The sequence below is a fragment of the Chrysochloris asiatica genome, unplaced genomic scaffold (assembly GCF_000296735.1).
Source record: "Chrysochloris asiatica unplaced genomic scaffold, ChrAsi1.0 scaffold00205, whole genome shotgun sequence".
NCBI lineage: Eukaryota > Metazoa > Chordata > Mammalia > Afrosoricida > Chrysochloridae > Chrysochloris > Chrysochloris asiatica.
This window is the reverse complement of record NW_006408723.1, coordinates 1,053,243-1,062,683: the sequence shown is the minus strand read 5'-3', so window position 1 is coordinate 1,062,683 and position 9,441 is coordinate 1,053,243. Positions and strand designations below refer to the sequence as shown.

General features: G+C 42.2%; 1 pseudogene; it reads left to right on the top strand.

Annotated features, from left to right (window-relative positions):
• The first annotated feature begins 779 nt into the window (after positions 1-779).
• The window catches only part of LOC102817202, a 77,652-nt pseudogene continuing 68,990 nt past the window's right edge, over positions 780-9,441 (top strand).

The window sequence follows — 9,441 nt, the reverse complement described above, 5'->3', positions numbered from 1 at the left end:
TCTGATAAAGAAAACTTTAAGACAAAAACTAGCATTAGAGATAAAGAAGGACACTATCTCATGATCAGAGGGTCAATTGAGCAAGATGACATAACCATAATAAATATCTATGCTTCCAATAAAAAAGCACCAAGATATATGAAGCAAACCTTACTTAAATTGAAGAAAGAAATAGATAAATCTAAAATTATAGTGGGAAATTTTAACACTCCAATTTCAAAAAGGGACAGAACAACCAGAAAGAAACTTGACATAGTTACGGAGGAACTAAACAGCACAATCAACCAACTTGACCTCATAGATGTGTACAGAGTACTCAACCCAACAAGAGCACAATATACTTTCTTCTCCAGTTCCATATGGAACATTCTCCAGAATTGACCATGTCTTAGGCCACACAAAAAATCTCCATAAATTTACAAGCATCAAAATACTACAGAGCATCTTTTCAGACCACAATGCTATAAAACTAGAAATCAACAACAAGAAGACTAAGGAAATAAAGTCAAATACATGGAAACTGAACAACACCCTGCTGAAAAGTGACTGGGTAAAAGAAGAAATTAAACGTGAATTTATAAAGTTCCTAGAAACAAACAAAAATGAAAACACAACTTACAAAAATATTTGGGGTTGCGCTGTAATGCTAGCAGCTTCCTTCTTCCTTTCTCAGGCTCGGCAGTCAGCCCTTGTGCTGAGCTGCAACGAATCACCTCCTGGCGAGCCAAGTAGCATCTGGAAACGGTCGTCACCTGGCGAACATTCACCGCTGGGGGAAAATGGTTGAAGCCGACTGCCCTGGAAAGCTCTTCATTGGAGGGCTCAATACAGAAACTAATGAGAAAGCCCTGGAAGCAGTATTTGGCAAATATGGACGGATTGTTGAAGTATTCTTGATGAATGACCGTGAAACCAACAAATCAAGAGGATTTGCTTTTGTCACCTTTGAAAGCCCAGCAGATGCCAAAGATGCAGCCAGAGATATGAATGGAAAATCTTTGGATGGGAAAGCTATCAAGGTGGAACAAGCCACTAAACCAACATTTGAAAGTGGCACGCGTGGACCCCCATCACCTCCAAGAAGCAGAGGCCTTAGAGGTGGAAGAGGAGGCAATGGAGGAAGCAGGGGACCCCCTTCATGTGGGGGACACATGGATGATGGTGGCTAGTCCATGAATTTTAACATGAGTTCTTCCAGGAGGCCACTTCCAGTAAAAAGAGGACCACCACCACTAAGTGGTGGACCTCCTCCTAAAAGATCAGCTACTTCAGGATCAGTTTGCAGTAGCAGTGGAATGGGAGGTAGAGCCCCTGTATCACGTGGAAGAGATAGTTACGGAGGACCACCAAGAAGGGAACCCCTGCCCTCTCATAGAGATGTGTACCTGTCCCCAAGAGATGATGGCTATTCTACTAAAGACAGCTATTCAAACAGAGATTACCCAAATTCTCGTGATACAAGAGATTATGCACCACCACCAAGAGATTATATTTACCGTGATTATGGTCATTCCAGTTCACGTGATGACTATCCATCCAGAGGCTATAGTGATAGAGACGGCTATGGTTGTGATCGTGACTATTCAGACCATCCAAGTGGAGGCTCCTACAGAGATTCCTATGAGACCTATGGTAACTCACATAGGGCTCCACCTACACGAGGGCCCCGCCATCACATGGTGGAAGTAGTCACTTGATGATTACAGCAGGTCACCAGACGGATATGGTGGAAGCCGGGACAGTTACTCAAGCAGCTGAAATGATCTCTACTCAAGTGGTCGTGATCGGGTTGGCAGACAAGAAAGAGGGCTTCCTGCTTCTATGGAAAGGGTGAGAGGGAGGGGAAGATAGAGCACAGGGTAAGAAATAGTCACAGAATAGCTTGGTTGCCGGGGGTGGTGGTGATGGTGGTAGTGAGGTCCGGTGGGGGGGGGGGCGCAATAACCAAGAGGGGGAGGGGAATGGAAGAACAAGGCTGATAGGAGAACAGTTAGGCAGGTTCTCATGGGCTAAGTGGGACAGAGGTAAATGAAGATGTATGCACAACCTTGGAACAAAAGGGCACCAGATACAGGGATTGAGGCACGTCTTGAAGGGGTAGAAGAGGGGAATAGTATTAAGATTCTTGGCTGTCTTTTGAATCTTGGTTCCCCTTGCCTACCATTGTAAAATAGACTCCTGAGGTGGTGAGAAAGGGATAGCCAGAATCATCACTACAGAAAGCTTGTGAGTCCGTCTTCAGCCTATAACTGATTGGAATACCTTAAAGGAGGCTAGAAGCTGCCCAGTGAAAGAGGCTTCCAATGGAGCCTTTACATTGCATAAGACCATAGGTGGAATCCAGAACCCCATCCAGAACTGACTGAAGTAGGAAATTTCCACTGGAAAGGACAAATAGACCAGCCTGGAGTGGCTGGAAGAACAGGGGATACTTCGTGAAAGAAAGACCAGCAGGAAAAATCAGAAACATAATGGCAGTCTGATTGATTACTACAAGAACAAGTAAGCTGTTTGCCCGGGAGCCATCAAGGTAAGTGGTTGGGACCCCTCAGAGCAAACCCCCTTCCAAGACTGAGACTCAAGGGGAATACATGAGCAGGCATGTGGTCTGGATGGTTATCACATTGTTCACTGATAAGGGAAGAGGGGGAAAAAATAGCAATGAAATTGTGAGTTAAGTCTGACCACATTCAATAGACCCCCATGAACCTGGGTGAAGACCTGGAAGGCCAGCAGTATGGCAAGACTGGGAACTCCTGGTCCAAAAGGCAGTGACATGGCCACAGAGGACTAGAGTGTAGAGTGAAGTGTCCAGCTGATATGAAGTGATGGGAGATGCACAAGAACACCCATACTTGCAGATAGTACCCACTCAACCTGGCTTCGATGGCTGGATTATCAGAAGAAGAAAGAAGAGGGGGCAAAACGAGTAACCCACTACAATTTGATGAACTTTACCTATTCTTATGGATGTAGTAGCTCAAAAAAGGGAACAAATCTTTACAGCAAGGATCACTCCCACCCTTTGGTACACGGGGTTGACAGGGTACAGCAACTTAGACACTGGCTTCCCATAAAGGAGGGTGGTGGTATAAAGGCAAGAAGAGACTGGCTTACAAGTTTTCAAGGGGGAGCCTAGTTCCAGGCAAGGCAGGGAAAAGCAGAATCACCACTGAATGATTTCTAATCCATTGGGAGCAGGATGGCAAAAGGAAATGTAGATAAGACTCTTGTGGTACAATAGTGAATAATTGCCATCAGGACTGACTGTAAGGCTAGGAAATATAGAAGTACATGTTTTTGACAAAAGGAGGAGAGTGATTGATTTTGCTGCCCAAGAGCGGAGATCCCTGGGACCATGAACTGAGAAGAACAGACAGCAGGACCCTACCCAGAGAGGCATTGACTTCAGGGATGGAGACAGAGACGATGATGTGGACAGATGGAGCAGCTGTGGACAATGGACTCAGGGAGGTAAAATGGCTGTGTGCTAGTAAGGGGTGGGCCTGTGTGGTGTACCCTTTGAGATTATTTGATGATGCATGGAGGGATTGTAATCATTGCAATGAAATGAAATATGATGAGTGGAAAGCTGATGTTTTCCCATGTAAACCTCACAATAAAAAAAAAAACTCAAAAAAGTAAATGGACCAGGAATTATCATCCCCATTGCACATAAGGAAATGAAACCCAGAAAAGATCAATTATTCTAGTATAAATAAGATTAGAACTCAGATCCTCTGATACCAAGCCAAGATCTCTTTTTTATGTAGTCTCTAATTGTGGTAGTTCTATCATAATCATAGGGGTATAGTGGTTTTGATTGAAGTGTTTCCAAGATGCAGCATCTAATATAGCGACACTCAAATCTTAAAGCCTATGGTAGCATTAAAATATAAAGGGAATGCATCAGTTTGTATGACTATTTATTTCAAGTAATTAGTGATCCAGGACTTAAATGATGTGACTAAAATCTGACTTCCCCCATTTCTCAAATCTACATCATTATTGGCCTCCCCTTCATTATTTCACAATTTCTGCCAGCAATTTCCATGGTGTTTCAAACTTCAAATCCATCAAACTTCCAGAAGAGCACTGCTTCTTTGATAACTCAACCAAATGTTTCACACTTGAGTGTTGTTGAACATGATTGGACTGTCTTATGATTATCCCTGAACCAATCATGTTGGTTTCATAACTCGATTGGCTTCAAGCAATCCTGGCCTACTCTTGGTGGTGGGGTGGGCCATAGGGTCTATCCCAATCACAGGGCATGTCCAAGAAAGAGGAAGTGTTATGAGAAGGAGAACAGAGGAGACACCTACTGCTACTCTTGAACTTGGAATAATCTAATTTGTTTTACTATTTACTGGACCAGAAGCCAGTTTTCAATTTTGATATTGGATCAGCTCTGTGATACTGAAGAAACTCATCCAAAATAATTAAGGGGTGTTGTATAGGTCCACTGGGCAGAGGCTGAACAAATGTACTCAGTGACTCTGGAAATAAAAAATATATGTGCTCTTGCTTTCTCTGATTAGCTTGCAGTTCCTCTTTAAATCACTACAAGTTCCCTTCAAATGTAAAATTAAATTCTTCCTGTCTTTTGCTGATGCCTGTGATGCTCCTGTAAGACATATTTTTGTGGTGGGATGGGACCCTCCTTTTTACTGGGCATGCCATGCAAGAGGAATGGACCCCTCCCACACACACACTCACACTTCCACTTACAAGACCAAGATGAAAATGAAGAAAGTCAAACTTTAGAAAATATTTCTCAATTTTTTGTTCTCAATCCATATTGTCTTCCCATAAAATAAAAATTATCCCAGAGACTAGTATCCTCAATGGAGAAATTTTTAGAGTGATGTAGCTAAAAATAGAAAAGAGAAAGGGGTATAATTACACACACATATAAATATTAGGGCACAGAGCTAGTTAGCTCCAGAAATCCAGTTACAGTACCATATAAGATTCTGTCTTATGCTTCTGTCACTTTATAGGTTTTTGCTTTCAGACAGATATAATAGAACTTTTTATTCTGTCCTAAATAGAGTCTGTCACAAAACATTTGACAAATTGGTCAAATTTGTTTTTCTATGAACAGGAGAAAATGAAAAGAACACTAACATTCTTTTGCACTCAGTTATGCTTCTCTTAAAAAAAAAAAAAAATCAGAACTACAACTAAGAAAAAGCTAGTACATCTAATCCTATTTTAAAAATACTCAAGTGACAAGTTGTAAAGTATAGTCATCAAGGCATCAAGGCATAAGGAGAAAGATTAAACAGAATTATATTTCTTAGAGACCATCCACTGCAGCTCTCATTGTACAGTGAAGAAAGCAGACTAAGTTATGTGTTCACATTCTCAAAGCTTTTCCTTGTGGAACTGGAGCTGAATTCATTATCGTCAACTGCCTGGTCATCAATAACCCTTCTCGTAAATGTCCTTTAACTCTATTCCAAGATAAGACTGCAGACAAACCAGCAGAAACAAAGGTCCTGAAAATAAGGTCACTGACTCTTCCAGGAACTCCCTCTTTTACAGAATCTGACCAAACCCTAAGGAGATCATCCTATGACCAACCCTAATCCCCATACTCACTACTAGACGGCTGCCCCAGCTCCCTTCCTGAGGACCACATTTCTCCATGGTGTGTGGCCTCCTCATTGTAAATACGAAATAAAACTTTGTCAGCTTTGTTCTGGTGGCCTTTAACTGATACATGTTGACATAGGTTATAAAAGTTAAGTATATGTATTTGAAAACTACAAAATTGTATGAAAATAAGTTTGTAATAATATTTCTTTTTTATCCCAGGGACAAACTATTTCAAGTACTTTCCACTTTCTCTACACTTCTATAATTTTAATAGATGCAGTTTTCAGTTTTTCTTACTCGAAAACATTTCAAATCCAGCCAAGTTTAGGTAATGATATGCCAGACACCCCTACCATGAAGATTGACCATGTAAAACTTTTCATCATCATGGCTTCAGATACTACGGGGATCGGGGTGATAGAAAGAAAGAAAATATTAGAGATAAAGTTAAAAACTCCTCCCTGTCATGATTGAGGTAGTCCCTGGGTTAAAAGTACTCTGTATCACCAATCTAAGTGTTGTGAATAGGTCACAAGGGATGTGTGCATCTTAAAAATATGTAAGTTACTGCTTTGTGGGGGGTCCTAGTGTGGTGCTGTGGGTTAATGCACTGGACTGCAAAATCTGGTTTATCTGGTTTATCCACAAGATTGGCAGTTCAAGCTCACCAGCTACTCCTTGGAAACTGTATACAGGGTCACTATGAGTCAGAACCAACTTGACAGCACTTAACAACAACAACAGTAGCTTTGTGTACTTAGAAAAATATATATCATTGATCTTACACTCCATGTATATTTTTGTCATGTGCCCTTAAATTAAATATTATATTTTTGCTATTTACCCTTGTTGATATACACAGATTCAGTTTATCTATGTTAACTGCTATGTAATTCTATTGTATATTTATCCATTCTTGATCTGAGAGATAGTTTCCAAAATCTGACAGTTACAAATAGTGTTGAAAAATTCTCTTACACATGTCTCCTGGTGCACTCCTAGAAAGAGAATTTCTGGTCTGTAGATTATGTGTCTATTCACAAGTAACTGGTATTGGTAAAGTGCTCTACAATGTGGTTGCAGAATTTTAAAAAGAGCATCTTCTTGCTGTTTTCCACTGCTCATACTGGCAATGTGGATTTTTTCTGCAGTGGTAATTTCATCTCCTTATACACAGTAAGAAATGTGATCTAGAACCTAATGGTTCAAATAGCAGCCTCTTGATTGCCTACATTCTCAATTGTGACAGAGGGTAGCACCTCCCAGTTCTGTGGGTTCTGAGAGTTATTCCTGGAAACACAGCTTAGAACTCATTGCCCAGGACTCAATGGCTTTGTCAGCACACCACAATCTACAGGAAATCTCTTTCTGCTTAAAATACTTAGATTGATTTCTCTTTCCTATCCTAAAATCAGGCCTCTATATACTCCCACCAGCAGTGTGGATTATGTTTTTCTTCATATTATTGCACTGATTTTTGCCAATCTGGTAAGTGCAAAAATGGTACTTAAGTGATAATTTGATTGTTTTCTTCTTATATTAGTTTTAGTTTCTTCCTCATTGTTGTATCTGTTCTTATTCTTCACTTATAATACTGAGCAGTTTAATTAAACCTAAATACTATAATAAATAACTCCAAATCTCAGTGGTTTCAAATCAATAAAGCTTAATTTTGCTCATGACATATAAGACATGAATCAGCTCTTGGGGTGCTCTCCAGAGTTCTGGGCCTCTTCATTGGATGACACAAGCATCTTAGAGTGCTCTGCTTTTAGCAAAGTGGGGAATGATGTGGCACATTTTAGGATCCAGGTATGGAATTGACTGCCCATATTCAAGTGGTCAGAACTTAGTCACATGAACAACCTAATTTAAAGATTCTCATAAATGGAAAAATGCAGATGGACTTGAGTGAGTGTTAATCACCTCTGAATTCTTCCCTGATGACCACAAAGTATCAAGTCACTTTCCTCTGTCCATACCTATAACACACTCCCTAAGGAAACTAGGACCCCAGCAAGGGGTCTATATAAAATGTCATCAAGCCCCTGCACCCAGGTCAATGTCCAGGATCTCCAAGTGATACACATTCCTTTCCATCTAGACCAAAAGGAAGAGCTCTTTAAAGACTTAAAAATCAAGTCATTCTGTCTTATAAATATTGGTTTCTCTTGCCTACTATTGTAAAATAGACACTTGAGTGGAATAGAAAGGAATATCAGGAAACATGGTTATAGAAAACTAGTAAGCCCATCTTCAGCCTATAACTGATTGGAATACCTTAAAGAGGTTCTAGAACTTGCCCAGTGAAATAAGCTTCTTACAGAGCCTTTGTAGTGTATAGTACCTTAGGTGGAATTCTTAACCCCATCCAAAACCTTCTGAGGTGGGATATTCCCACTGGAAAGGACAAGCAGACCAGCGTGGAATAGCTTCTTGACAGAAATACCAGCAGAAAAAAAATCCAAATAAAAAATGGCAGTCTAGGGGGAAGGGGACCGGCACTTCCTGGACCAGGCAGCTCAGGTAGGACTCTGGGGAAAAGGGGCAGAATCGCACATAGGGAACCTCTGTCTAGCAGACAGACAGCCTTTGAACAAACATAAGATCTTATATTTTAACATTCTGAACTCGTTTTTTCAAAAGATCAAATTGCTGAGGAATTAGAGGCATTTTTGAGCTTTTGCCTGCATGCATGCAGCTCCCACTTCCGCGCCCATGTCTTTGAGTGCCTCTGCCCCCTGCAGACCTTGGAATGCAGGTCTAGAGCAACCCCACTTAGAAGGCTACATTTCCAGAGAAAAGGAAGCATAAACTAACAAAGCAGAACAAATAGAGAGGGATATCAGCGCGGATATGAGGAAATTCAAGGTACCCATGAGAGAGGCATCTTTTACATCATCAAATACAGACACTACCTCCCTGCAGCCATTACCCCCAGCCCTCTACTGCCCTGGCCTAGACCAGACCTCTGCCAAGCCACCGAAGATCAGGAACGCCCAAGGCACAGGCCCGCCCACTGAGGCCAAGGCCCTCCCAAGTCCCAGACACTCCCACTGAGGCCAAGGCCTGCCCTGAGGCCCAACCCACCCACAGACTGGTCACAAAGGCCCAGGCCCAACCAAGACCTGGTCGCCGCCGAGGGCCCCCAAGGCCCAACCCGCCACATAGCCCGGTCTCCAAGGCCCAGTGCCCCAGAGACCCAATCCGCCCAACCAGCCTGCTGAGGCCCAAGCCGCCCGATGCCCAGCTGCTGATACCCAGGCCCCCCTGAGGCCCAAACCACCCGCCTGAGGACCAACCCTCCTGCAGCCAGGTCTCTGATGCCCAGGTCCCCAGAGGCCCAAACCACCCGCCTTAGGCTCAATCCACCCGCCCGAGGCCCAAACAGCCCTCCTCCAAGGCTCAGGCCCAACTGAGGCCCAAAAAAGTTACTCTGAGTTAAGCACTAAGGAGAGTGAAAAGGGAAGACCACATCCTGATCACATCTTCCTGGAGGTAATCAGAAATCATAAAAAATTACCAAAACACATAATTAATTATTAGGACCACAGATAAACATTAAACATGTCCAAGAAGCAAAAGCAGATAACCATATCGGCACATGTCCAGAAAAAAGATAAAATATCTGAGACAAATGAACCAGAAGTAGACCTTCTCTCCATGCAGGAAGGAGGGCAGGCCTTGAAGACCCAGGATAAGCAGAGCACTCCTTAAGAACAAGAATAAGGTTGGAGGCCTGTCACTCCCCGACTTTAAAATATACTACATGGCTACAGTGGTCAAAACAGCTTGGTACTAGTACAATGAAAGGTACATAGATCAATGGAACAGAAT